General features: G+C 54.1%; 1 protein-coding gene across 4 annotated transcripts in view; it reads left to right on the top strand.

Annotated features, from left to right (window-relative positions):
* Nucleotides 1-27,358, top strand: part of Dlgap4 (DLG associated protein 4) — a 175,764-nt gene that overhangs the window by 48,773 nt on the left and 99,633 nt on the right. For all 4 annotated transcript variants that reach the window (XM_047538760.1, XM_047538756.1, XM_047538759.1 and 1 more), the window contains exon 2: nt 3,028-3,239. The gene's annotated coding sequence lies outside the window, so the exon portion shown is untranslated. The remainder of the gene's footprint in view (nt 1-3,027; nt 3,240-27,358) is intronic.

Here is a 27,358-nt window from a genome sequence, read left to right as displayed (position 1 = left end):
GGCTCATGGACAAAGAGGAAGAGCACGTGCAGAGGCCCTGAGGCAGGAGATGCCTGGTATATCTGATGAAGAGCATGAGGGCCAGCGCCCTGGGGCAAAGGGAGCAAGCGGAGAGTAAGCTGGCTGTGGAGGTGGTGTGCAGCACTGTGGCCTCTACTCGAGAGGAAGCGAGGCCCTGGAGGGTGTAGAGATGCGGAGGGACAGAATCTGACTTGAGTTCTGACCTGACAGCTCCGATTTCTGTGTTGGGAGCAAAGATAGAAGTAGAAGACCAGAGCGACCCAAAAGGTACAGGCAAGAGATGCTGGTCGCTCAGTGTGCAGCAGCGGCAGCAGTGCAGACCCTGCATCAGCCTCCTGACGTTGTGAAGGGGATCTGCTGGAGCGCTGGATGTGGACATGAGGGCGGGAGTGGCTAGAAGGGCAGGGCTCCCTGGACTGAGGCCGGACTGGTGGGGGGAGGAGCCTCTTCATAAAGGACTTTCCACCTCCGTACCCCTTTCCATCCCTGGCTCCCTCTGAGGTAGGCTTTGAGGCTCAAAGCAGTGACATGACTTGCCTAGGGCCATGTGGCATGAAGGTGGTGGAGCCAGCACTGGAGGCTAAGCGCACCCCGGGGTCTGGCTTTATGACACGTCCATTCAGTCTGCAGATGTGTCCGGAGCGCCTGCTGTGTGTGGGGCCTGTGCTGAGTGCTGGCACCAGTGGACAAGCTGAAGATGGCCCTGCCCTCGTGCAGGGCCCCGTCTGTGGAGGAGGTGGCATTCGTGAAAGGGGCTGGAGGTGCATGCCCCCATCAGCGCCAGCTGAGTGTGAAGGAGACACGGAAGGCGCCCGCACAGCCTCGATGGAGGATTGACCCGGCCAGGCATCAGGGCAGGCTTTCTGGAGGCGGTGAATGGGAAGAGCACAGAGCTCCGGACCAGAGGGTCTGAGGAGCGCGGGGCTTCTTGGGAGAGCCTCCGGTTTCCCAGGCTGCAGCGGAATCCCCAGGGACGCACAGACTCCCACAGGACGTCTGTCCCCTGGGAAGCTGCGGAGCCTCTTTGTTCCGTTTAAGTGTCCCGCTGTCTTAACAGCTTTGCTGAGGCATGATTCCCACCACACAGGCCACCTGTTTTGTGTCCAGCTCCCTGACTTTAGGCAGGCATTTGCAGAGTTGTGTGTCCATCGCCTTGTTCCATGTTAGGACTTTCTTATTACCCCAGGAGAAGCCCCTCCACCTTAGCTGCGACTCCTGCCCGGTCTTCCCACTGGGCAGCCCTAGGCAACCCCACCCTGCTCTGTCTCTGCACATGTCATCTAAGTGGAGTCATGCGACGGGCTGTCTTTGTGCCTGGCTTCTTTCACTTAGCATAATGTTCTCATAGTTCACCATGTTGGAAGTCACAGAATCTTCACGGCTTCCCAGCCAGCAGGGACCTCTGAGACTGTCTCATGTGCTTACCTGAGCCAGTAGAGAGAAGGGGACACTAGGGAGCCTCACTCAGGTCCCACACAGGCAGGTGACAGGGACTCCAAGGCTGGTCTCGGGAAACCCACCGCTGCCCTCTGTGCAGGCAGGAGGCCCCCCACCCTGTTGTCACCTCTTCCTTCAGCTGTGGATCTGGGTGAATTTGGCTCAAAATGACAACTTGTGGAGATCTCATCTTCCCGAGCACCGATATTTCATGCACTGGCAATTTTCACGCCCTCTGGTGCATCCTGAAATCTTTTATGCATCTTTGAGAATTCATGTCCTCTAATTCAGGCTATTTGGGGGCTTGGTATTTTCTTTTCCTGTTTCTTGAACGCTTAGATGTTCTGCCTGCTTGCGGGCCGGGCTGATCTCACAGGGAGGCAGTGGATGCGGCTCAGGTGCCCGCCCTCCTCCTCCTGGGTGTGCAGTCACATCAGCTCTGTGTATTCCTTTGCAAAGTAGGGCTGCCGGTGCCTGTCACAGGCTCAGCACAGACCCAGTGCTGAGGTGTGGGAGCGCTGGCTCTGAGCAGACTCGGGAGAGGACGGAGGGCTTGCAGGCCCTGGGACAGCCCGGTGAGGAAAGCAGCCCTCCCGCCCGCAGCTGCTCCCCTTGGCTTGCTTCCACAGTGAACTGGCCCCGCCTCCCCTCCCAGGCCTGCGGGATGGGAAGCCTAACTGCCGGGCCCCTGTGTGCCCTGCCAGTCCGGTTTCCTGTGTCCGTTTCTGGACTTGTAAGATGGGAGGGCAGAAGGCATGGGGTGTCTTCTGCAGCCTCCAAGGCCACCAAGAGGCTTCTAGGAGGGAGTGTGGAAGGAGGGGCCCTTTCCTCCTCCCGGGGACGTGGGGGGTCTCGTTCCTGCTGATTTAAAGATCCAGGCAGGAGCTGTGACACCTGCTCAGCAGAGTTGGGTGGAGAGGGACACCTGGCCTCCTCCGCTGTCCCACGAGGAGTGCCACGTGGGAGGTGTGGTGGAGCCCTGCAGTGAGGCCTCCTGCTCTGGGTGCGGGGAGCAGGGGGCCTCTTGGAAGGCTCTCCGCTGGCCTGTGCCCCGTGCCAGGTGTTCCGCCCGTGCCATCTCCAGAACCCTCGCAGTAGCCCCAGGGAGGCACTTGACAGGCAGGGAAACAGGCCGGGAAATGGGAAGCTGCCTGTCCACTGTCACCCAGCAAGTGAGAGGCTGAGCCAAAATTTGAACTCAGAACAGTGCGACTCCAGCCCCTTTTTTAATGCCCTTCACCCCAGAACAGAAGGGAGATGCACAACGGGAGGGAGCTGGGGCTTTGGAACCCCAGCTTCGCGGCTGCAGTGGGGATCCTGTGGGCGGTGGGAAAGGCGTTGTAAATATGCATGACATGCAAATCTCCCTCTAAAAACACAATGTGGGGGCCACAGGAGCTGGGATGCCAGAGTGCTTTGGAAAGTGGAGTGTTGTACAAACACTTGGGTTTCCATGACAACTGCTCCATGTTGTCCCCTCCCTGGTGTCCCCAGGGCCGATCCAGGGTCTTGAGGTGCAGGGCTCATCTTGGGCACCTTCTAACTAGTGTTCCTCCCCCATTCCTGCAGGCACTGGTGCCTCCCCTCTGCGGGGTGCCTGGTAGCCCCGTGGGTGACCAGGACCTAATGGGGCCCCTGTCCCATGCTGCTTCTCGCCAGTACCTCTGATGTGTGCCCGGAGGAATGCGTGTGCCAGCCCTGGGTCCAGCGCCTGCTCCTGGGTGACGCCTGCTGTGTACCAGCCGGTTTCCTTTCTCCCTGTGCTCATAGCTCCCTGCTTGGTAAGTAAGTGTGCCACAGGCCTGGGCTGCTAACCCACTCACCCGTGCTCGCCACAGTTGGGAAATGCCCAGCCTTCCCACCTGCTGGCGCCCACATGCTGGCAGTGGGGCTTCCATGAGAGCTTTCCTATGTCTGGGCACAATTTGTAGTTTAACTGGCTCGTTGTATCCTGTCCTCCCAACAACCTAGAAGGTGGGTGTGGTGATCACAACCATTTTACAAGAAACAGCCTCAGAGAGAAGACACTTGCCTGAGAATGCACAGCAACCCAACTCTGACTACCTCAAAAGCCAGCTCTTGCCACACCCAAAAGACCGGAACAGGTGCTGAGGTGGTCTCAGAAAGGAAAGGGGAACAGGGACCCTGCTGGCGGCTCTGGGATGACGACCCCCAAGAGGGGTTCCTGTTCCTCAGCTCCACTTTACCTAACCCCACACAGGGCGAGGGCTAGGCTGCCTCATCTCTGCCCATGCCACCAAGACTGCTGAAGCCTCCGTACCTGCCACCCCCACTGGCTCATCATCCCTCCTGCAAGGAGGTCCACCCCATAGGAGCCGCCTCCTTGGGGCCCTCGGTGCCAGGCTGCTGCCACATGAGACTCAGTGAGGCTGGGGATGGGTGCAGGGTGGCCGGCCCCAACTCAGTACCCATGGGACCGTGGGTTTAGGATCTGCTGCCTTCTCTGGAGTATTGCTTCTTCCCCTGGACAGCCCACAGCTGGCATGGGCCTGCCACTCAGTGGGGTGCATCGTAAAAGTTATGGAAGGAAAGAAGGAGGGAGGAGAGGAGGGAAGCCCCTTGCCTCCATCCACCCACGTGCCAGAAGGACCCAGGAGCCTCTGGGCCTTTGGGCCAGCTGGGGTTCCTGCTGGCCCCTGGGAGCCTGCAGTGAGCTAGCCTTCCGCCAGGCAGCCAGCCCCTCTGGTCCCCGTTCTCTCATCTGCCAACAGCTGCCTGGCCTCCCTGATGGGATAGTTATGAGAAGAGGAAAGACTTGTAAATATGTATAATATGCAAATGTCAAGGATAATAAAAAAACCCGTGAAGTTGGCTGTCGATAATATAATGTAGAAGTGCTTCTTGGAGAACAGGGAGCGTGTGGTGCCAGCCTTATTATTAATAACTGTGAAAAGGGCCCCATTAATTAGCAGCCCCCAGCCCTGCTCCCCCAACCGGGCCCGTCTGTCTGTCGTCGCAGCCACAGACAGCTGTTGCATTTGACTGAGGAGCTGTTGTCACGGAAGCGATGAGGACAACTCCGTCCGAGAGCTGTGAGTGCCCGTGAGGTTCAGTGCCTGCTTGTGCCCAAGGAAGGCACGGCCAGCCTCCCCAGGCCTACCTGCCATGGCGAGCCCCTGGCAAGCAGCCCCTCCTAGGTAGCCCCTTCTAACCCACCCCTTGGTTAAACTCCAGCGGCCCCAAGGGAGGCAGATGGGGAGGCTGAGGCACGGACCCCGGAGCAGGGGCTCGGTCTTTCCTGGAAGGGACTGCCACTCTGTGCCTACCTCCGCCCTGGGCCGGGCACTGGGACGCAGCCGAGCTGGCAGCCCTGGCGTGTGTAGCCCAGTGACGGAGAACGGAATTCCTTGGCACGAGCGGGGGAGCAGCCGTCAGCATCGCGGGGAAAGATGGAGGCCGGGCGGCGCGAGGGAGGTGTTACTGCTGCTATTTTGCTAACAAGCTGGTTATTTAAAGAACAGTCAAAGCCGGGAAATCAGATAGGGAGTCTCTGTGCCCGGGGCAGAAGCAGCCAGGGTACCGGGTCCCCGGGATGGTGAGACCTAGGAACCAGCTGGGTCCAAGCAGGGTGGCCACACGTCGATTTAGTTTTCCCATCTCTTTAACAACAGTAAACAGCACCGTGGAGACAGAGGACACGAGGAGCAGAGGGGTGAGGGACCGAGGGGCCAAGGGGCCTGCAGTGCTGCCCTGGCGCTGGGTCCGCAGGCTTTGCTTTGTGGTGTTTTGCACTCGACATTTTTATTTCGAGCACTTTCTTCTCCGTGTTATTGTCATAGTGAAAAGACTGAAAGCAGTTCCAGCTCTAACCCTAACATTCGTTGAGTCCTTGTTAAATGCCAGGCTCCATGCCAAGCATTTTACTTTTCTCTCCACGACTCATGGTGGCATTTCTCATTCTACCCATTTTACAGAGGAGGAAAGTGAGGCCTTCAGAGGTAAAGCTACTTGGCATGTGGGCACGGAGTCAGGGAGGTGAGAGGAGCAACCAAACACGTGGACACAAGCTCCATGTGCAAGGAACGGGGCCAAGAATTTACCCCCAAAGGGCAAAGGTTCCTCTGCTCATTCCTCTGGTAACTGTGCCTCTTGCATTTTCAAGACTTGAGAGGCCAGACAGGTGTCCGAGGTCATAGACAGATGAGGGTTCTGGGAGGCTGGCAAGGAGGCAGAGTGGAGCATTTAGCCATTTAACAAGTGTTAAAGAATAGGAATGGGACATCCCTGGGGACAGCCCAGGGAAAGGGCCAGGGCATGCTCAGGTCTCATTCAAAGTTAAAACAGGTCACCCACATGAGGCAGAGACAGACCCAACCTCTTAACTCACAGGATGTGAGGCCAAACTGCCATCTTCTAAGCACCTACTATGTGCTCACCCCTTATCTTCTTGAACCCCCAGAAGGTCACCATAAGTTGAGCATTACTGGCCCCATTTTGCCAGTGAGGGGACTGAGATCTGCAGAGGAGAAACAACTGACCCAAAGGGGCACAGCCAGTGAGTAGCGGAGCACTCTGCCAGCCCCAGAGCCCAGTGTCCTGTGTGTGCAGCCAGCATTGCTCACTGCTGGGGTCCCTGGCAGGGCAGCCTCCTGGGCACGGAAGCTCCAGGCAGCACGTGACTGCCATCAAGTTCTGAGGCAGATGTGTCAGTCTGTGAACTGTCCCTGGGGACATGGCACGGAGGGTGGCCTGGCCCACGGCTTCTCCACGCCCTGAAGCAGGGCGGCCTGCTCTGCTGATGGGACACCAGCCCCAGAGGCATCCTTGCATTCCAAGGACGTGCACTGAGACCGGTCCCTGCAGCCTAAACCCCATTCAGAGGACACAGCATGGGAGGGGCAGATATTACACAATCACCTGAATAAATAAACGGATTGAGAAGAGACTCCGTCGGCTCAAGAAGGAAGTTAGCCAGGCAGTGTCCCAAATATTGGCAGGTAGGGGCCCTGCTCCGCATGACATGGGACTGACCAAGACAGACTCCCCAAGGAGGTGGCCTTGGAGACCAGAAGGACAGCATGGATCAGCATGCTGGAGAGCTGCTCATTGTGGCCTTGTAGTAGGATGACTGGGAACAACCCATTTGCCCATCGCCAAGGGACTGGTTAAATCCATTTCACTGAAGCCAGACTGTGATGCTGCTGCAGCTGCTAGAAACGGGGCCGTGGATCTAAATTTATTGTTGCAGAAAGAACTTCATAGTGTGTTGTGGAGTTTAGAAAAAAAAAAAAGAGGTTATAAAACAGCATGGGGAGCATGATATCATTTTTGTAAGAATGGTGTGTGTTTCTGAAAATCGTTCCCACTGTTCCTCCTGGGGGTGTGGACAAGGGTGATCTTTGCTGTCATCTTTATACTTTGGGGAATTTGGAGTCTTTCCTGAGTATTATAACTTGGGGGGAGGGACAGGAACATTTAGGTCCCCTCAGTCCTACCTGGGGGCAGTTCTCCTCTCCTATTATGAATGGGACAAGGCATGCAATTGTGGAAACAGTCAATCTGGGTCATACCTCATTTCCACCACATTTTGGCTGTGTGACCTTGGACAAGTAACTTCCTCTTTCTGAGGCTGCATTTTCTCTTATGCAAAACAAAGATAAAAATAACATCTGAGGGTGGTCGTGGGGCTTATTGGAGTCAGGACATGTATAGGGTGACACAGTGCTGCATGGCATCACTGGTAGCTGCTGCTGTTCCCACAGTGGCTGCAGAGGCAGCACCTAATATGTGTTCATGACGTCCCACGAGGGCTCCCAAGACTCGCCTCTCCTCTCGGTCACTGAGGCGACCACCCCACCCACTCACCTCCCTCCGTCAGCGAGCACTCTGGCCAGGGCTTCTGCTGTTATGGGGATGCCTTGGCCCTGGATTTGCCTTTTGTTTTCTTTCTTGACAATCACTAAACCTGTCTGGAAAGACATATACTGTCTTATGGACACTCAGAGAGTTTTAAATCTCAGGCGGAGAAACTTAGGCTAATGTCAGACTCATAGAATCATGGAGTCTTCATGGTGCATAATCCAGCAATTGCAAACATATGCATTTTACAAGTTCATTGCACCTCTCTTGATGACAGTGATCAATTAACAACTACCCAATTATCTGTCTGTTAGAGATGGTGAAATAAATTACGTCCAGCCAGACAATGGCGTTCTCCGCGGCCGGGGAGACAGTGCTGTAGATCTATACTTGTTGACATGGAAACATGTCCATGGTGCATTGCTGAGGGAAAAAAATAGGAGGTTGAAAAACGGTGTGTATTGCATGATAACTGGCTTTGGAGTCTTTCCTGAGTCGTAGGACTTGGGAGGAGGCACGGGGTATCTATGTAGATATTCACTGTTTTTTCTCATCTTTATGAAAAACATACATGTAAACATATATACGTTCCTATCCAGAGAAACGCCTGGAAGAACAATCATTAAACTGTTCATAGTAGTTTCCTCTGGAAAGGGAGAAATGGATGAACTCTATTTTTATTTTTGCTCACATCATTCAGAATATTTCCTAGTGCAAGTGACAAAAAACCCATCCTAAACCCACTTGAACAAAAATGAAACATATTGGCTCCTCACTGTAAAGTCCAGAGCTTTATCTGGTGTCTGGCTCAGCTGGATCCAGGGGCTCAGACAGGGTCACCAGGACCTGAGTTCTCTCACCATTTCTCGACTCTGCTTCTCAGGGTGATTCCCATGTCTGGGAGAGCTGTCCTGTATGAAATTCAACAGTAAAATACTATTAAGCTCAAGTTGATAGCTCTCACGGGTTGAGAGATGCCTGTCCAGAGGAGCAAGCAAGACTGCGTCCCAGATAGCTCAGATGCAAGTCACAGAACAGAGTCTTGGCATCAAATGGCCAAATCTGAGGGATGTGCCACCCCTCCACCAATTGCTTTTGTAGGAGAAGTTCGGTGCTCTGATTGGTAGCACATTCCTCGCTGGAGGGAGAGTCAACACCTACAGGAATGAACGTGAGGAAGGGCGGCTCCCCAAAGTGAATGCAGGCTGGGAAGTAAAGCAGGCCAAACGGCGGCCAGACCCAGATACTTCCTCCATAATTATCTGAATTTCCCAAGATGCCTAACTTCCATAATAATCAGAAAAAAACAACAGCAAAGAGAAGGCCTGAGCTCAGACCTTCCAGCCAGAAGCTCACCGAGGCAGCCTTCAGCTCTCAGAACCAGAACATCAAATCTCTGAAGCCCCTGGGTAGCTCAGGAAATGTTGGCCCTCCTGTGTCCCCAAGGGAACTGTCCTGATCCTTGAGGTCTGCAGCTTTGAGGGAGAAAGAGGCACTCACAGGTGATTTATCAGCTGTGGGGGCTGTAAAGGTGGGGTACAAACAGGATGGAGGAAACAGAGACCAGCCTGGGAGCAGGGGAGGCTTCCTGGAAGAGGTGACGCCCGGCTAGGCAGCCACAGAGAGTGTGAGGAGAACCTTGGGCAGGAGAAGCCACCTTCCAAAGGCCCAGAGGTCCAAGGTGGGGGTGCAACCATCAGATGAGAAGGGTCTGACCAGGGCCACAGGGGCCTTCAATGCCAGGGTAAGAGTGTGTACTTGATCCTGAAGGCAGCAGAGAGCCTTTGAGAGGTATTGTGGGAGGACCCGCACTCTCTGCGAACACACTCTGCCTCATGCTGGGAGCTCAGCCTGGAGGGTCAGGTCAAAGCCCCATGTGGAAAAGGAGAGAAGGGATTGAATGGCCCCCCAAGGGGGATTAAATATCTCTGGTCTAAATTCCTTCCCACCCTGAATTCCCTGGTCCAAATTCCTGTCCCAAGGTATGGGCTGCTGCCTGCACAGCCTAAGGGATGGGACACCCACTCCCAGCTCCCTCCGCTGCTGGTTAGGCAGAGGACCAAGTCCAGGATCTTAGCACTGCCTGGGACTGAGGGCCATCTAATGAACAACGACCAGGAGAGTGGACAAGTGCCGCATTCCCACCTCAAGAGTCCCAAGACTAAGGAGCCCTGGTGTCCGCAAATCCTACTGGGAGTTCAAATGAAGGGCAGAGAGTCACCCTCACCTAACAGTGGAGGAAGTGTTTGGGTCTTTGGACACATCAGCTGCCTCTGCCAACCCCTCAAAGTCTCTTTGCATTTTACAAACAGGGATGCTGAGGTTCAGGGAGACCAAGCTACCTATACAACAACACAGAGCAAGTTAGAGACAGGGCTGGGACATGAGCCCTGTGTCTCCCACTCTTGCCCCCTCGGCAGCCCTTCCCCCTCCTTCTCCCCATTTCAGGTGGAACCTGGTCACTTCATCTGCTCATGACATATTTTTGTGTAAACTTCAGTCAACTGAGATCATCCCCGATACCTTTCTAAATCTTCACTACTCAGATATCTTGTGACCGTTTGGATGGCAGTGTTTTTCACTTCTGATCACAGCTGTGACTCGTCCAGCCTTGTTTTATGGGTCATCTAATACTTGACAGTGCTCCGTGGTCTCCATTTAGTCACTGACACTCATACTCCATGTTTATTAGTGCCTGCCACGTGCCGGGCACTGTGCCAGACAGCAGGCTGCAAAATTCCACTAGAACAGCTCCTGCCTGGGGCCTCCCTGGCACAACCAAGGAGAGAGGCGTCTCTGTCGGCCATGACAGGTGACTCAGGAGTTCAGAGGAAGGGGCCTCGTGCCCAGGGATCTCCCTGTCCCTCTGAGCAGTCGTGAAGGATGAGTAGGGATTCCCCAGGGGGAGGTGCTGGGAGCGGCGGCTGTCTCACCTGCTCCCACCAGGCAGTCAGCCTAGAGAGTACGAGGGACGAGGGACAGCGGGGACAGTGCCAGAGAGGCCCGCCGAGGCTGGAGCTCTGAAGGCCTCAACTTTTGAATTGGGAAGTTTGAATTTGATCCTTAGGGTTGAATGGAGCCTAGGGGTCGAGCAGGTCTGGGTCTTAGAAAGACCCTGGCTTTGAACTGTTGTTGGGCATGGCAGTGGGCGGGGTGGATCATGGGATGACACAGAGGATGTTTATCAGGAATGTTCCACCAGCCTTGGGGACTGGATGTTCCAGAGGGGAGAGGGTCAGATTTTATCCTGGGAGGAGGGCCGTGTGGGCTTAGGGCCCTGTGGACCTGTGGCTAGGTGAAGCCTGGCAAAGGTCAGGTCTGTGTCCCGAGGTGGGGACACTTCATAAGACTCAGAGCAGCCGCCTAAAGTGTCCTCTGAGGTCCCATGTCTGTGGAATGACGGGGGCACCTCTTTCCCACCATGGAGCCTCAGTTTGCTCCTCTGGAAAGTGGAGGAATGTCAGGGGTTGGGGGCAAGCTCTGCATGTGCCTGCACTCAGCAGTGGTTGGTGACCAGGGCTGCTCTGATTATACATGGTCAGAGCAGAGGTGGATGAGGGTGCTGACTGGCCACCAGAAGCCCAGCTGCAGCGTGGGCAGCTGTGTGAGGCAGTGCAAGGTGCTGAGGTTTCAAGGGGCCTTGCTTCCTGTCTCTATTGGGGAGGAAGGGTCTGCTCTGGCACTCACCAGGAAGGCTCCAGGGGAAGACATTCCAGCTGGGGCTAGAAGAACCTTTTGGATAGAAGAGCTTTCTGCAGGTGGCTGACTCGGGTGGTAGCAAGCTCCCCGTCACTGGGAGTATTCAAGCAGCAGCCACACCACAACTTGGCAGAGTCTGTAGAATATTTGTGACTCATCTGAGGATCTGGAAGGTCCTTCCCAGCCCATAAAGTCTTATTTCAGGTTCTTACTATTCTGACCCTCTGTTTCCTCATCCCCCGTAAAGAGATAACAGAAGCTCCTACCTCAAAGTTGGTCACAAAGTTTAAGTGAAACCATCTAAATAAACTGCTTAACCGATTTGGCACATAGCCAGTGCTCAGTGACTGGTGACTGCTGTTACTGTGGTGGATGTGCTAAATCCTGGGCACGACATTTCCATCTGAGAGCCTCAAGTTCCTCTGCCCATTAGGGTGCTCCTGCCTGACTGTCCTTCAGGACCTACTTTCTGCCCTTCTCATTGCCCTGTCTCTGTCTCCAGCTCCCTCCTCCCTGGGAGGTGGTAGGAATTCCAGACCCTTCTGGGCCCCTTTTAGCTCCCACTTGAGCAAGAGTTGGCAGGTTGGGGCGTCGGGCGCCATCCGCCTCCCATATGCTTCCTGCTATTTAGAGGAAAACTCTCCCCGCGGTTCCTCCAACCACACGGGCTGACATTTCCAGACAGACGCCGGGACCAGCTCTTCTGGGGATTGGCAGATAAATTTGGCCCAGGCTGTTGGGAAAATCTTCAGCCTCGGCGGGGAAGCAGAGCCCAGGCGCACCGACTTCCGTCCACCCCGCGCCTCCTGGGCCTGGTCTTCCGGGCTGCAGTGCTGTTCTGCAGCCTTGCAGACGAGGGTAAGTCTGACCAGCCCAGTCTTCTCCCAGGAGAGCCGCTTGTGGGCACAACAGGAAGTGTGGCTTCCAGCCTTCAGCTCAGGAGGTGCAAGGGGGGTTTCCTCCCGTCACCAAGATACCTGGATGTGGCCCAGCCAACCTGGCAGCAGCAGGTTTGGGGTTAGAGAGACAGGCACTCCCGGACCACTTCCTGTCTCTGTGACCTTCCATACATGGCTCCACCTCTCCGAGCCTCTTTATCTTCATCTGTAAGATGGGGATAATAATAGGATCTGTCTGATGAAAAGTCTTAGGATGGTGCTTGGCACATGCTGAGTGCTCCACAAATACTAGTCACTGTAATTGTTCACTGTCGTCAGTACTGGTACGTTATGGTGGCCTAGGGCAGATGACTGGTTTTTCTTCTCCTTGCCTACAGCCGTGGCTGCTCGGGGAACACTGGGGCATTTCAGACTTAGATAAGGCTGACCAGCAGCAGAATGCAGGAACCAGAGCAAGTGCGGTGGCCACATCTGGGGTAGGGCGAGGGCGACCACACGCACAGTGCACGCGGCCCCGGCCCGGGTCTCGTTTTCCCATTCGCGTCTGGAATGCCCCTCACACAGTCTCGATGGATGGAAGGGAAGGGGCAGGCCAGGCCAGGTCCAGCTGGAGGCAGAGTGGCCAGGTGGGGGCTGGGTGTCAGTCGTAGTAGGAGGCCTCGGGAAGCTCGAGTAGTTTGGCTGGAGTAGAAAGTGGGCAGCGGGAAGTCGTGGGAAGCAAGTCGGAGCTTCATTCAGCACCTCCCGATGGAGCCTGGATGCTGAGCTTTAAGCCAGGCACTGGGGAAACTGGCAGCAAAGATGGGCATGTTGCCTGCCCTCAGGATGCTTGACACACACCACAGCAAACTAGCAGATTCTAGGTTGTGCTTGAGTAGCCTCAGGGGCTGAGAGGGGTTGATGTGGGGCACCGATGGTGGGTACCTATATGAGGCAGGGTGGTCAGAGACTGCCTTGCTGTGACCTGAAGGATCAGTTGGAACTGGCCTTCAAGTGCTGGTCAGGGTCAAGGGGCAGAGGGGGTGGGGACAGAAACGAGACCCTAGAGACCTTGAATGCCAGGTGGTGTCAGGAAGATCACTCTGGTGGTGGGTGTAGGACCAACTAGGACAGCTGTGGGCAAGGCCAGCTGAGGATCTGCTGCTTGTACCACTGCAGGCAGGCAGTGGGCCGGTGTGGACCAGGCAGAGAGGAGGGAGAGGTGCCTTACTGGGGTCTGAACAGAATCCTGGAACTTGAGATGGGCACATTTTGAAAGGAAGACCTGGACCTGTGTGTAATGAGGGAGGGGACCAGGTAAGAGAGGAAATTTTAGTGGAACTTAGAGCTAGACCCCAGAGTGATCAGGAAGAGTCAGGGCAGAGACAGGGAGGGGAGGACCAGAGGCAGCAATGAAAGCACACAGGTAGCAGAGTAAGAGCAGGTTTCAGCATTAGACCTAGCAGCCAATTCCAAATCTGTCTACTTGCTGTGTGACTTTGGGGAAATCATTTGGCCTCACTGAATCTCCTCTGTTTGAATAATACTGAATTAGTTGGAATTGCATTTGACTGCATGTAATAGAAGAAAACAAATATTTGTATCAACACCCAAGAGGTCGTTCTTCTTGTGTAACAAGAATCCAGGCAGGCAGGCCAGGACCAGTGTGGCAATTCTTTCTCCGTCATTCTTAGCACGTACCTTTCATCCTCTGAAGACAAGATGGCTGCTCCATCTCCATATGCTACATCTGAATTCAAGGCAGGAAGAGGGTTGGAAAGGTTATATGCTTTCTGAGTCTGCCTTTCTTTTAAAAAAAAAAAAAATCTTTATTTTATTTATTTATTTTGATGTGATGCTAAGGATCGAACCCAGTGCCTCACACATGCAAGGCAAACACTTCCACCCCTGAGCCACAACCCCAGCCCTGAGTCTGCCTTTCTTATTGGAAAAAGAATAGATTTCCTGGAAACCCCACCCAGTGAACTTTTATCTATGTCTCTTTTGCCAGATGTGGTCACACGGCCACCCTAGCAGCAAGGGAAGCTGATGATGTTAGCATTGCCATCTGGGCACTTCCATTAGGCCAAAGGGAAGAGTCACCAAAAGGATAACTCACAAGAGCCACTTTAGAGCAATCCCCTCCCCAGGAGCTGTTGGAAAGAGTCCGTGGGATAATTAACGTGCAGGACGCATGCAGCCCGGGGCGGGGTGGAGCAGCCTGCCTCTCGGTGAGCGGCGGGCGCCTCTGCCGCGCCCTTCCTGCATTCATTCAGCAGGCGTAGCTCCTGTTCTGGGAGCTGGACACAGTGCCAGGGATGTGACAGTGACGGTCTCTGCCCTTCTGGCGCTCACAGTGAGAAGAGAAGATGGGCAAGGAAACAGGCAGATCACTCCACTTCAATCAGTGTCGTCGCAGAGGATTGGAATGTGCGTTTATTTGTGTCTGTTTTTTCCTTACTGCTCGGACTCTGCCACCTGCAGTAGCGCCTGGCACCCACTGGGCACTCAGCAGGTGGTTCTGGGATAGATGAATAACATAAGAAATACCAATTAGGACCTACTTTGCATAAGGCTCTTTGGCTCTTTGGGTTGGATAGAAAAGGTGGGTGACACATCATCCATGGCTTCAGGGGACAGAGTGAGGACAGCCTTCAGCATTAGACCCAGTGGGCAGTTACAGATCTGCCACAGGGTGGACCCAGATATGGGTACTGGGGACCCAGCAGTGAACAAGAACACTGAGGCTCCTGCCCATGCCCTGGCGGGTACAGGCACTGGAGAAGGTCTGGAGTCCTGAGATCATTCTGTTAATGTGTCCTGGGGAGCCCCACCCGCTCCCTGGGCCTCAGGGTGCTCCCCTGTATGGCAGGTATGATGGGCCCTGGTGGGGATGTCAGGGGTGCTGGTGCGGAAGCGGGTGCTCTGTACACTTGGCTCCTCTGTAAGGAGCCATGTAGGGAGAGGAGGGAACTGTCGCAGGGGTGGGAGGGGCTGCCTCTGAGTCCCTTTGGAATTTCATGGGGATCCAGGAGGGCACAGAATCTGGACTCTACTTCTGTCTTTGTCTACTCCAATAGCTAAGCATGGCAGCTTGTCAAAACTGGCCATCTGGGCATGGAACGTGCAGCGTTGGATATAGGCAAACAATGATTTGGTTGAGCTGGGTCACCCAAGGTGAGACTTGAGGATGACTGTGGTTACGGGAGATGATCTGGGAGAGGGAAGCAGCCTGGAATTTGATACTTACTTGGTTGCGTGACCTTTGGCAAATTTCTCGGCCTATCTAAGCCTTGGTTTCCTAACCAATACAATGTGTCTTCTAATCCTTGCATACCCCTTAAGACCTTGACCTAGCATTCAGTGGGTGTCCAGCATTGCTTGGGAAGAGGAATGACCTTTACTGATACCCTGTTATATGCCAAATCGGTGCTCTTTTGTCACAGTTCTGAGAAGGTATCTTCTGCCCATTGTCAGAGGATCCTGGTGCCTCATCTTCCCCTTCTGCTGCCTCAGGGACTGAGTTGCTGGCTTTACTGGGGTCTCTGTGAAAGGGAAGCCTTGAGGACCCTTGAAGGGCTCCAGGCAGCTCAAGAGATTTGCTTGAGACCATGTGGGCAGCCTGTGATGTCAGAGGGTGTCAGGGCAAGAATAAATCTGACCTTCCTCGAGTGGACAAGGAGCCAGTAAAAGGTGGCCTGAGGAAGGAGCGCTGGAGTGGCCCAGGCTGAAGGGTCAGATGCTCTTCCTCTCTGTCCAGCACCTTGAGGACAGCGTGGTGAGCCCAGCCCTTGAGATGAGGTGGCAGTGAGCCTGTCCCTCACTGCTGCTCTTGGCTGCAGCTCTCTACCCAGGGTCTGTGTGTCTGAAGTGAGGCTGGGAGGTAAGCATTTTAACGAATGGCGGTGGGGGGCTCTCGTGGCCTAGGGAGGTGGATGTTCCCAGTCACGTGCCCCTGAAGGCCCTCCTGAGCTACCCCAGGCCAGGGAACTACAGTGGGTGAGAAACTTACAGGAAAACAGCCCGTGGGAAAAAGAAACGGAAACGGTGCTGTAGAGAGCCCTTTGAGGCCTTGCAAATCCAGGCAGGTACCAGCCAGAGAAAAGCTTCCGGTGCCGCCTCAGCACAGGGGAGGCGATTGTACACTTTGACCTTGGCACTGGGCTGACAGGTGCGCCGCGCCCCCGTGCCCCTGCTCTTGGTGATGATGGCGGGCGAGCGTTGTCTATGGTGCTGAAGTGAGGGTTTTGCCCTGTCCTGGCACCGGGGTGCTGTCCATGGTGCTGTCTGCTGCAGTCTTAATGAGTGGGACCCAGCTGCGAGGTCAGAAGCTTTGACCCTGTCATTGAGCAACTCTGAGGTAGGACTGGGCCCCTGTGATCATCCAGGCACTATTTTAAGAACTTATTATGTAATATGCTATTTTCCCTAATATGTAATCCCCATTTTAGAGGTATGAAAACTGAAGATTAGAAAATTCCAAGGACCAAGAACTGTAACTCTAGTCTGTTTCCTCAGTCATAATGGGAAATTGTTGGTAGCAGAACTCAAACTGAGGGTGGGACTGGGCTCTGTAAACTGGTGTGCGGCTGCTGGTGTTAGTCTTACACACGGAGGAGGGGCTGTTCACACGTGTATTCTTGGAATCCCGTGGGGTTTCCTGGAAGGTTTCAGATTTGGGCCAGATCTAAAAGGGGGCCAGGCTCAGGGCTTGTGTGAGAAGGATATCCTAGGTGTCCCCTGGCCCAGCCCAGAGGAGTGGTGTGACCTCTGGGGGCTACTCAGTTGGCAGCAGGTGGCAGGCTGACTGGACTTCCTCTCCCAGGACTTGTGGCAGTGCTACTCTCCCCTCATACTGGCCTGGGCGCTAAGAGATGAGAAATCAATATCATGTTCCAAACAGAACTAGGTGTCAAAGATACCCCAAGATTCACTTGTTTTGCCACCTTGGAGCTGTGTGCCCTTAGGCAAGTGACTTACCCTCTCTGGGTCTCTGTTTTCCAACCTCTACAGAACAGAAGAACATAAGGATCACTGCCCTGTGGGTGATTTTAAGGATTGGAAGGGACAGTGTGTGATAAAAGGCTGACAGGTTAGTTTTTGTCAGTGGAAACAAGACCAAAGGAAGGACGGGAACCCACCCCCAAAGTGGCATAGCAGGTATCAGAAGCTTGAGCCATTGCTGTCACTTCCCAACAGGACTAGTGGCCATGGCTGGAGTGGCACCTGGCAGCCCCAGCTGACAGACATACCTTCAGGCAGGCCAAGTTCAGCCTCAGAGCCAAGTGTCCCTGTGGGGGTTGGTGGCCAGGCCAGCTCTGACTGCTCCTCCACCAGCCACCCTAATGGCTCCAAGCTTAATATGCCTCATGGGGCTGCTGTCATGCCTAATTAGGCTGTCCTTGGCCATCCTGTCTCCAGGCCTTGTGGTGGCCATCTGAGGCCCTGAATGTGACCATGGCCACTGCCCTTGGCATCCACTTGGCTTTGGGGAGGAGGCGACCACCTGTCTTATGATCTATGGCCTGAGATCTGACTTCCTGGCCCAGCCCTGGAGGCCTTGGCTCCTAGACCGGGAGATGGCTGCACCTCCCCTGCAGCTCCTCTGGCTGCGAGGCCTGGCACCAGAACAGAGTGAAGGAGGGAAGGATAAAAGATGGCAGGAATGACGAGGAAGAGAGGAGGGAGAGGGAGGAGGGGACCTAGCACAGTGAGGCCAGTCGTACTTGTCAGTCACTCATCACAGGGTTGAGGTGGGGGCTTAGTGTGGGGCCAGGGTCGGGCTGGTTCGTCGTGGAGTTGTTTCCACCACAAGGGAAGAACTTGAACCTTGACCTCACGTCCAGCACCATCCACACAGAGCAAGCATGTTTGGTGAGGGAAGAAAGGAAGGTAGAGAGGGAGGACAGAAGAAGGGAGGCACAGATGGATGGAAGGAAGGAAATGGCGAGGGTGTTCCAAGCAGAGGGAACTTCCGTAAACCCAAGCCTGGGGAGGGTGCTCCAGTGGGTTCTTACATAAATGATGTCATAATTATCTTTGCATCATGCTTTTATTATTTGTTATTGAGATTGATCCAAGGTCAAGTGTAGATGTAGTTCATTCATTTCTTCTGCTGAATAGTATTCCATTGTGTGTTTTGCGCGCGCGCGTGTGTGTGTGTGTGTGTGTATGCGCACACTGGCGATTGAACCCAGAGCCTCACGCATGCTAGGCAAGCACTCTACCACTGAAGTATATCACTTTTTATTTTGAGACAGGGTCTCTTCTAGATTACCCAGGCTGGCCTCAAGCTGTGGTCCTCCTGTCTCAGCCTCCCACATCTCTGGGATCACAGGCATGCACCACCATGCCCGGCCTCCATTGCATGTTTACACATTACCCATCTTCCTGCTGGGAGGTGTTCAGGCATTTCTGGTTCCACTATAACCAGTGTCACCGTGAACATCCTTGTGGATGTGCATTAGTTTCTGGACGCAGGGTTTGTGTTAATAAACATTGCCAGATTGCCCTCCAGTGCAGTTGTACACCATTTTGCATGCCTGTTAGTGATGCATCTGACTTCCCACATCCTCAGCACCACACCATCAATTGATTTACCACTCTTTAATTTTGCCAATCTGCTGGGAGAAAATCTCTCATTTTCATTAGTATTGCCGACTATTAGAGAAGCTGAGAGCCTCGTTACTGTTTAATGATCGTCTGAATTGCCTCTTCTGCAAAATGCCTGTTCATATACTTTGCCCAATTTTTATGGGTCACTTATCTTTTTCTTATTAATTCATAAAAGAGGTTACATATGTGGGGATGTTAATCCTGATTATGTTCGTGGCAAGTATTTTCTCCCAGGTCTTCGAACTTTGTGTCTCCTTCTGTCAGAACTTTGCATTTGGGGCGTAGTAAAACACCTCACTTCCCCTTCATTGGCTTTTACTTCCCTGCAACTTGTGTAAGAAGTCTCCCCCTGCCCCCAGGTTGGAAGATACTCTACATTTCCTTCGAATAACTTTGAAGTTTTATTTTCCTTTTGTGTTTCCTATTTAGATCTTTAGTCCAGGTTAGGCGTCTTATCTTTTCATGTGGTGTGAAGCCTGCATCTGATCTTATGCTCATAGGACCAGTCTCTTGTCCCAGAAGCATGAATTGAATACTCTGTTCTCTTCTCACTTATTTGAAACAGCATCTCTGTTGTATGTGTTAGGGCCCGTGTACTCATAGATCTATTTCTGGGAATTCTGTTCTGTCTCATTGATCTCTTTGTCTGTTCCAATTCCACACTAATTACTAAATCTCATTGTTTTTTCAACAGGGACACATTGGCATTTAGGGTAAAACTACTCTTCCATGGGCAAGATTGGCCTGCTCAGTATAGATTCTTAGACATCCCTGATGTGATCCTTGACACTTGATAGTGGTAGAACCCTACTACTAGTCTTTGTTACAATCCATGTTGCCCCTGTTATTCCCAAAGGCCCCGGAAGAGGGTGATCCCCTCTGCCGTTGAGAGTCACCACAAATGTCTGCATAGCATGGCTTGATACCTGGTAGTGAGTGCGCCCTTCCCTTCCTGGTTCTCTTTTTTCCTCTTCTCTTTCCACTCCACCTCTCTGCCAGGAATGAATTCCTTAGCATGGCACTGTCGGGCATCTCCTTGCAGAGAGGGGCCTAGTTGTTAGGAAGTGCTGTCTTACACTGAGCGGAGGTTGGCTTCCATGTGACCCACTTCCTCCCTGGATTCTGGAGTCCACAGAATACAAAGCCCACCATTCATGGGCCTCCAAGAGCAGCTGCTTCTCCATCTCACCTCTTCTCTTCAGACTCCTAAACTCAGTAACTTTGCTTATTGAGTTATTGAGCTCCCTCTGATGTTTATCAAGCACTTGGCTTCAGCCAGGCGTGGTGGCGCATGCTGGTAATCCCAGCAGCTCGGGAGGCTGAGACAGGAGGATCTGGAGTTCAAAGCCAGCCTCAGCAATAGCGAGGCACTAAACAACTCAGTGAGACCCAGTCTCTAAATAAAATACAAAATAGGGCTGGGGATGTGGCTCAGTGGTTGAGTGCCCCTGAGTTCAGTCCCTGGTACAATAACAACAACAAAAAAGAACTTGGCTTCAGTGGCAGGAAACATGGCATGTTTGAACTTGAGTCAGACATACTGGGTTAGAATTCCTGTTATTCCACTTGTTTGCTGTGTGACTCTGGGTAAGTCAGTGAACCACTCTTTGCCTCCCTTGTTCAATGGGTATCAGGGATCCTCTACCTGGAGATTATGGAAGATCATGAATACCAGGCCACGGGCTCAGCAAAGGCCTGTCGTGGGTTAAGTGCTCTCTGTATGAAGTCTAGAAGTTATCATTTTCAGCAATGAGTTTAAGCTATGGAAAAATAAATAAGAGATGATCAGGGGAAGAGAAAATAAAGACAAATAAGATAATTCCAGATTATACTTTGCTAAACGTGTGCTATAAACTTTTCTCTGAGCTCCCTGGTAGACAAAAAAGGCAAACACAAGAAGTAGCAAGATTCCCAGTGCCCTTAAAAGAAAAAGAAGACAGTTAATCGCTCAGGTATGTGTGACTGACAGTGTCCTCAGAGCCATTCATACGGTAAGGACGGTAGTGGTGGGTCTGCTCCACTCTAGTCACCAAAGGGTCTGAGGTTCAGAGAGGCCTTGACTCTGGAACCCTGGAGGCCATGATGCCAAGGGTGAGCAATGGAACGTGAGTTCTTGGCCTCCTGGCCTGATGGGGGAAACAGCCAGGACCACACCCACACTGCTGCGTGGTGGCCGACTCTAGGCTGACATGAGGGCTCAGAAGGGCACCAACTGGATCGGGGCCCGGGGTGCATTTCTGCTGGGGGAGCGTTTCATGAAGGACCAGGAAAGGCTTTGACCCCAGAAGATGGTAGCAGAGTGTCGCAGATCCCCCCTAGCCCTGCCTGGGGAGGGAGCATCTGTCCATGACTTGTTCCAGGTGAAAGGAATTTAGAGGCTCGAGTCAGCTGCACACCACAGTCCCAGAGAAGGCAGAGATGAGCCCGAAGCCACAGAACAGGGCAGGAGCCCAGCAGGCCTCAGACCTAAGCCTCCTGCCTCCCTGAGCTGAGCTGATTGTCCTCCTGCCCGCCTCCCGCCATGGCTCCTGCTCAGGTTCTGACTCGCCTCCTGCAGGGTCATTAACCACCTACTGCCAACCACCTGGTGTCTCCCTATATTTAACTCCCACACTGTGACTTAGAGAGCCCCAGAACAGCAGCCCCCGGTGGGGGGCATGCCTCCGCAGCCCTCTCCTCTAGTCTCATTGAGTTCGTGCTCATAGTTCTGTCCCCAGAGAGAGCAGAGTCCTGGGTCTGCCACCTCTGGGTCATGGCAAGCCGAGAACTGGCTTGTCCCAAGGAAGGCTAGTATAGAGGTCAGAAACCCCCTCGAGGAGTCCTGCATACATACTGAACCCCAATCCCGTCCCATATGGAGCCTCAGCTTTGATTCCAGGCTAAACTCTGAACCTGGCTCCAGACTAAATTCTGACCTTGACCCAGAAGAATGGCAGTTGGAGACATGAATAGTGGGGGTCAGCCCTTCCCCCTTAACTGCTGGAATCAGCTGAATGAACCTTCGACATGTAAGCCAGCAGTTCCTGACTCAGATCGTGCTCCGAAGCTTTTACCTCAAAGACCTGCCCCACACCCTGCCTGGCCTTGGTCTCAGTGGCCTAGGGACCAGTACCAGCCATGAGTTCCACCTGCCCTGACCGTGAACTCCTCTGCGTCTCCAAATGCTCTGCCAGCACAGCTAAAACCCTCCCCCTCCTCCTAATTTGCCTCCTAGCTAATTCCCAGTGCCACGTGACCCATGGTGAGGGCTGAGATATTTATAATATCTGTGTCCTTTATGATAAAGCCAACCCTGGGGACGAGGTTCAGAGAAGCTCTATTCATCCTCTGAAGCCCCAAGAACTTCAAACCACATTCACCACAGAGGGCCCTCCGCACAGTCCACCTGTCGCCAATTGAAGTCACAGCATTTCGGAACTGCCCCGCCCCTTGTGCCCTATCAGACTCAGAAAGCTGTTCCCTGCAGCCACGAACCCCAGCTGAGTGGAGGGACTGGGCTGCAGGCAGACTGGGCGCCTGCGGGTGAGTCACTGCCATCTCTGGGCGCTGGGCTCTTTGTCTTGCAAATGGAACAGTGTCCTCCCCACCAGTCTGCAGTGCCTGGAGCCGGGTGTGGGCTCCAATGAGGTGCCCAAGTGCTCAGCCGAAGGCTTCCTCATTTGAGCAAGTGGGTGGGGCTGCTAGAGCTTCCCAAAGAGCAACCATTGGGTTATCCAGAAACCTCAACTAAAATGCACGTTTCCCTGAGGGGAGGCAGCTTAAGACGGCCATTTTGGAGCAACAGCAAAAGCTCTTGGGAGTATAGCTGTAGAACCTCCCTGACTTCACGCACCAGCCTCGAGCCTGGGAGGCAGGCAGGGAGTGGCTTGGGGTCACGCCCCTGCATAGGGCTCTGTACTTACTGCTGCTTCCTGAGTAGCAAGGGTTCTCTCAGGGCAGGCCCCCTCCCCGGGGCACAGCCCATGCCCACGTCCTGCCAGCCCTCCTCTGCTTCTGCTTGCATTCAGGTTCGCCCTGCCCTGGGCTTCTCCTTGCACCTTTGGGGTTTTTCTTAGATTGTGCCAAAATCTTTCCGCCTATAATTTCTGCCCTATTGCCAAACAGTTCATGATGTTAGTCCAGGGGACCTGGGTTTGAATCCTGGCCCCAAGGTACGTATTATTTGCATATGACCTTGGGCGAGATGTTTGACCTCTGCGTCCTCGTCTGTAAAGTGGGCTGCCGCGCAGTGCTGTGGGGTAATGTGTATTGGTCTCCTCAGAAGGGGTTTGATGTGTGATCGAAACCCAAGAAATGTTTGTTTTGGAGGCTGAGGGTAACACGGCCTGGGGTGGAAGAGACACCTGTCCAGAGAAGTGGGAGGTGGCCCACACTCAGGCAGGACTGTCCCTCTGAACAGGATGACAAGCTGGGGCTGACCATCCCGGCAGACAGCCGAGGGCCCTCCTGGCAGTGAGAACGGCCTACACTGAGGTTTGGAGACTAGGTGCATACGGGCCATTGTGGTGGCAGAAGCCTGGGCGTGCAGTGGCACTTGAGGCTGGAGAAATCTCCCGAGTCCCATGAGAAAGGACCCTGGTTACAGGGCTGCAGCCTGTGGTCGTCATGGAGGGCGGGTGTTAGGAGTCTTGGTTGGGCTGTAGATCTAAGGGATGGGCTGGCATGATCCTCCCGCCAGGTGATAGTAGCCAGGTCGAGGGCTGAGGCAGCAGGGACGGAGGAATTGGGCAGATCCGAGAGTGGCTCAGAGATAGAGCCACCAGCCTGGCCAGTGGACTGGAGGGAGGGAGGCACCTCGGTATCCAACTCAGGTGCTAGGGGCTGTCACTGGGATGAGACCCAGGAGGAGCGAGTCTGCCAGAGGAGGGGGAGGCCTGGGGAGGCAGCCAGGAGGCGGTGACTCGGGATTGCAGGCCATTTCTTATTTGTTTACAGCGTTCCCTCGGCAGATTCTTATTAAGCATCTCCTGTTTCAAGCACTTCAGACCCAGGATATCTGAACAGACTCAGCCCCGCTTTCACAGGCTCTCAGTCTAGGGGAGGAGATGGGCGATAAGCAAAAGAACTGAACTAAAAAATAAAAATAAATGAACTACCGCTCTGAAGAAAATAAAGCTGGGGGACATGGGAGCAGGAGAGGGGCACCTTCCTAGTTGGGAAGTGGGTCAGGGAGGCCTCTCTGAGGAGGGAACGTTTGGGCTGAACCCTGACTGAAGCAAGGGAGCAGCCACAGAAAGGTATGGAGCACAACATTCCTGGTAGAGGGGATAGCAAGTGCAAAGGCCCTGAGGCAGGAAAGAACTCAGCATGTCCCAGGAAGGAGGAAGAGGCCAGTGAGCTGAGTCGGGATGGATGGGTCAGAGTTGTGTGATCTCCATTAGGGGATTGGTTTTGATCAAGAACTCAGGGGTGAGGTTGGAGTTGGGGTAGGACTTTAGAACTAGGCGTCACAGGGCAGAAGCGATGACAATCTGGAGGGAGACAGGTGTGCCAGGAGAGGGTCGAGTTGGAAACAGACCTGGCTGAGAGCCTGAGGAGGCCTGGAGGTGCCAGGTTAGAACCCGACTGCTCCCTCTCTCCCTGTGTGGCTGTGGGCAGGTCTCTCTGTCCCTGGACCTTGGCTTCCTCATCTGTTAAGTCATGAAATGGTAAATCCCCAGGGTGAGAGCCAAGAAAGGGGCTGATGAAATATGATGTGCCATGCATTTGGGAGGCGCTCTGGTGATCTGCAAGTCCACCCTCTTGGAGAGCTGGGGAGGGCAGGGCTGGCCTGGATTTCTGTCCTTGTTTTCCCTGAAGTCTCCAAACAGAGCCCCTGGGGAGCACTGGGAAGGCAGCCAGCTCGGGCACGACAGCCTAGAGTGGTCCAGCTGCTGTGGAGCCCAACCCAGGCTAGAGCTTCCCCCAGCCCCAGCCCAGAGATGGGACCACAACCCCTTTAAAGATCAGCTGAGCAAAGGGAGAAACTGAGGTAGAAGCTAGCCCAGGAGAGCGGGAAGCAGCAGGCTCCGTCCATCTCATGGCTACTACGCGCCTGCTCTCTGGAGCATTATGTACACGTTGTCCTGAGATTAGACACAGACAGGGTCTCCACTCTCCAGATGAGGCTTGGGGAGGAAGACAACCGGCCAAAGCCACACTGCGAGCCAGAGAGCACATGTCAACCCTAGCCCGTCTCAGACAGCCTGGAGGCAGCCAAGAGGGGCCAGGCACTCATCCCCACTCCAGCCACAGCCTCCAGCCTGCGCCCTACGGTGCCCACAGGGAAGGCTGGCCTCCCACCTCCATGCCACACTGGGCTTCTTTCTCTTTCTCTGAACCTGTGAGTCTTTTTCCAGCTTCAGGGCCCTTGCACATGCTATCCCTGTGCCCAGCGTACTCGCACACACGCACGCACACACATGCACACCCTACCCCTCATCCCATCAACTCTGATTCATCCTTCAGACCTTAACTCAAACCTCACTTTCTGCAAAGGCTTGGTCTGACCTTTCCCATCACACGTTCTCCTTGACCTACCTGCCTTTCTCCAGGGCTCTGGTCACTGCTGTCATTTTCACCCATCTGTGTGGTTTTGTGTTTATTGTCCCTCTTTCCCTGAGAGACTGGTTGGTCACCCCTAAGTGTAGATACCACATTTCTCTGGTCCCCACAGGGCAGAGCACAGAGTCTGGGGAGATGCTGGCTGGGGGACTCGGGTGCTGCTCTGTGCCTCTGCCTGTGGGTTGTGAGGCTGCCAGGGACGCAGAGGAGCTGTGGTCCTGCGGGTGCTCCTGGACGCCTGCTTCCACCCTGCTCCTGAAATGGGCACCGTGTCCGCATCCCCTCCAGTGTGACGTCAACCATGAGCTGGCTTCTGAGCTGCTGCTGGGCTGTGTGGGCTCCGTGTAGCGTGTGTGCACGTGACGCGGGGTGCACGCACGTGTGCGCATGGGCCTGTGTGAGTAATTGCAGTGGAGCTTCCAAACGGTGTCTCCATGGAGCGGCCGCCCCCGCCCACCCCAGCCCCAGGTGGCTGCCTCTGCCACCCCTCCTGGCTCTCCATGACCCAGATTCGACCCGCCTCGCCTCCCACGTCCACAGGCTCTGGCTTCTGAACACCCAGGGGGCTCTCCCCAGCCACACCTCTCATTCAGGATCGGCTCCAGGTTCCAGCAACGCTCTCGAGGCCATGTGGAAAGAAAGTGGGTGCTGGCATGTGACTGCCTGGCTGGAATCGGCTCCTCCACCCGGGCTGCCAGTCTGAGGACAGTAATGCTACACTTGGGGGATCCAAAGCTTTATCGTAGCCCCCAGGCCCTTACATGACGGCCCCCACTCTCGTACCTCCTTTCTGCACCCTTTGCTCCAACCCCTCGGGCTCCCCGCGCCTTGCACACCCACGCGCATGCGCACACACCCGCCGCCGTGTGCTTGCACCTGCGGCACCTCTACCTGAGCCCTCTATCCGCAGGTATCCAGGAGACCCACCCTTCACTTCTGCCCAAGTCTTGCTTTTCCAGTAAGCCTTTCCTCACCCCCCATCACACCTGTGTTTCTTCACCTGCTCTGATTTGCTCCCAAGGTGCTACTGCTTGACATCACATGAGTTCATTTGCTGTTCTCTCAGCCAAGTGCGGGCTCTGAGAGGGCCAGGATTTGGTCTTCTCTTGTACCCCAGAGCTTCGGCTGCCTGGCACATAGCAGTGCCCAGTAAATCACTGTTTAGGGGGAATTTCCCGTATTTTTTATTGGTGCGTTATCATCGTACATAATGGTGGGATTTGTTGTCACCTGTTCCTACATGGCAATAGAATTTGACCAATATCCCTCCCCCCATTTCCTCTTTCTCACCCCTCCTCCCTAGTCCCTTTCCTCTACTCTACCGAGCTCCCTTCAATTTTCATGTGATCCCTTCCACCACCTTTCTATTCCTTTTCCCTCTCTGGCTTCCACAAATGAGAGAAAACATGCACCCCTTGACCTTCTGAGTTTGGCTTATTTCACTTAACTTAATGGTCTCAAACTCCATTCATTTGCCTGCAAATGACATAATTTCATTTTTCTTTATGGTTGAATAAACTCCACTGTGTGTACACCACGTTTTCTTCATCCATTCATCCGTTGATGGACACCTAGGCTGGCTGCATAGTTTGGCTCTTGGTAATTGGGCTGCTGTAAACATGGGTACACACGTATGGCTATAGCATGAGACTTCAATTTTATAGGATAAACACTGAGGAGTAGTGGTGTCACTGGGTCAGGTGGCAATTCCATGCCTAGTCCTTTGAGGATCCTCCATCAGTAGATCAGTGTTCAGTGAACAACCGAGTGAACTTACAGCACAGAGCCCAGAGCCCCGCCCTTGGGTGGCTATCGCAGCCAGCATGGTTCACAGCGCTGTCCTTGACCGTGGTCAGTGTGAATCTGCTCTGTGCTAAAGCATTCCACACACTTGTTCCTTGTGACCCTCCTCATCAACTCTGTGAGACAGGTGCAGTGATTATCATTCCCATCGTTCAGGGTCCCTGAGGCTGACCCTGAGGATGGTCCCACAGGGTGGAAGCATCCAAGCCCAGCTCAGGGGTCACCACTACAAAGGCAGCAATCCAGGAAACCCTGTTAAAATGGCATTGTGCAGTGGGGACTCCTGCCACTGAGGAAGGAGGTGGCTCCCTGCAGAAAGGGGGCTGGGACCCCAACCCCATTCCCAATTGGCTTCCTCCTTGCAGGGTAACCCCAGAGCAGCCTCTGCCCCTCAGCAGCCTGGAAGTGCAGTGAGTGGGGTCACTGAACCAGCCGAGACCTCCTTTAGGTCTAATGTTCTTGAGTCAAAGAGAGTGTCCAGAAAGCATGGGGCCCAGGGCTCCCCACCCTCGCCCAGCACCGGCACTTACGCACACAACCAC

Source organism: Sciurus carolinensis, chromosome 2, assembly GCF_902686445.1.
Source record: "Sciurus carolinensis chromosome 2, mSciCar1.2, whole genome shotgun sequence".
Lineage (NCBI taxonomy): Eukaryota > Metazoa > Chordata > Mammalia > Rodentia > Sciuridae > Sciurus > Sciurus carolinensis.
This window is presented reverse-complemented; position numbering and strand designations above follow the sequence as displayed.